Here is a 1966-nt window from a genome sequence, read left to right on the forward strand (position 1 = left end):
GTGTTGAATTTAGCGAAAGAAAGAGACACGTGTCAACCTCTAACAACAAGAGAAGACACGCGTCTCGCAACCAAGCGCCACCACCAAACATGACCGAACAACCGCGAGAAACGCCGGACCACGCCGGAATCAGAACCACCACTCAGAATTCAACCAGGACCTTAACCAGAGCCACCGAATCCATCTCCAACGACTGTATTGGAAGATTGCTGGAATCAGTTTCTTTAAGCGAACGTTTTGGAGAGTTCAATCGAAATCGAAAACGAAATCAAAATCGTGATCTCATCCAAGGTCAGGCCCACGCACACCACAAACTCGTCACTCACCTTGATCACACCCGAGGAGAACAAACAAGACCAACCCAAACATCTGATACTATAACCGGCGATCACCACCACAAAAGCTTCATCGTCGTGAAAACGAAAGCCGGATAGTTCCGCCAGAGAGAGCGCGAACCACCAGAAACAAGGGCCGGCTACACGCCGTCGAGAAGACCACCGTGTACCAGAGTCGAAATTCTTACGCCGTCGAAGGGGCGACCGCAACTCTCAATCTCTCGAAACAGAGAGAGAAGATGGTTGTCATTTGTTTAACATTAACTATGCATGTGTACTATTTACAAATTTAATAGATAAATGCTTTTCCTCCAGTAGCTTTGACACGACAAATAGGGCAAGATATATGCTTCTCGAACCACTTCAAGAGACATTCATGGTGGAAAACATGGGAAAACGATAACTCCATGCGATACACAACACCCAAAAGTTTTGTCAGGCATATTATACAATCCGTCCCGGTCACTTTTCTCGCCAAGTGTATATCCAAGATCACTCGACTTGGACAAGCTTCTATTCCCTTGCAGCCACTTCCAATGTGTACCATTTGATGTTCTTTAACTCTGACCTCGACTTCGATCATGAAACCTCTTCGATAACTATTAGTGAAATGGAAGAGAGAGAGTGATGAGAGTGAAAGAGTTTGTTGTAACCGCAAATGTTTATTAGCTTTCATGATTTACAGCTCTTTATATAGAGTGTTGGTTTACAAATGTGATTGAACCAGACCGAGTTAATCAATTTCTCAAATGCTATTGTCTCCACTAGTTAGGAAATATGGTAAGTATTGTATTCCATCGAAGAAAAATGAATCCTGAGCTGAAACCGCATTTGTCATCGGAAAAGAGGGTAATAGAACTTGTGACGGTGGTCGATTCGCCGATATTGTCACCGGAATAGGTAGATCGGAAATCGCAGTCGCCGGAATCGTTGTCGAGGAAGCGGCTCGTGTTGGATTCGTTGATTTCGCTGTTGAACCAGAACCAGAAGATCGTGTTCGTCGAGTTGATCTGCAAAGAGTTACCATTGTTGAGCAGAAAAATTGAGAAAATGATCAATTTTCAACTTGATGTTGGCAGAATAACCAAAGAAAATATTCAATCAAAGATAAGTCCGATGAATCTGAGCTCGAATGATGAAGAAAATGAAGAATGAAAGCTTCGATTGAATGCTGTTGAAGATGATTCAACGGTATGACACTATATTAGTGAAATTGAAGAGAGAGAGAAAGAGAGTGATGAGACTGAAACGGTTTGTCGTAACCCAACAAAATGTTTATTAGGTTTCATGATTCTGTTACAACTCTTTATATAAAGTGTTGGTTTATAAATGTAATTGAACCGGACTGAGTTAACCAATTTATCAAATGTAAACCATTCTATCTTATACTATAATAACAACTCGAGTAATTGCACTCCATTTACACCAATAACCCCATAATTTGCTACAATGGAACTTTTACTATTTTATTTTCATAATGACACTACTATCCCTACTTCTCCTACATTAAACCTATGAATCCATTTTTATTTATTTTATCTTCTAAATATTTTCTTTCCCATACCAATTGTTCATGGGAGATAAATGGAGAGAGTTTGTTATTGGTAGATAAAGTTCCATAAATAATGAGA

This window comes from Brassica oleracea, unplaced genomic scaffold (assembly GCF_000695525.1).
Source record: "Brassica oleracea var. oleracea cultivar TO1000 unplaced genomic scaffold, BOL UnpScaffold01488, whole genome shotgun sequence".
NCBI lineage: Eukaryota > Viridiplantae > Streptophyta > Magnoliopsida > Brassicales > Brassicaceae > Brassica > Brassica oleracea.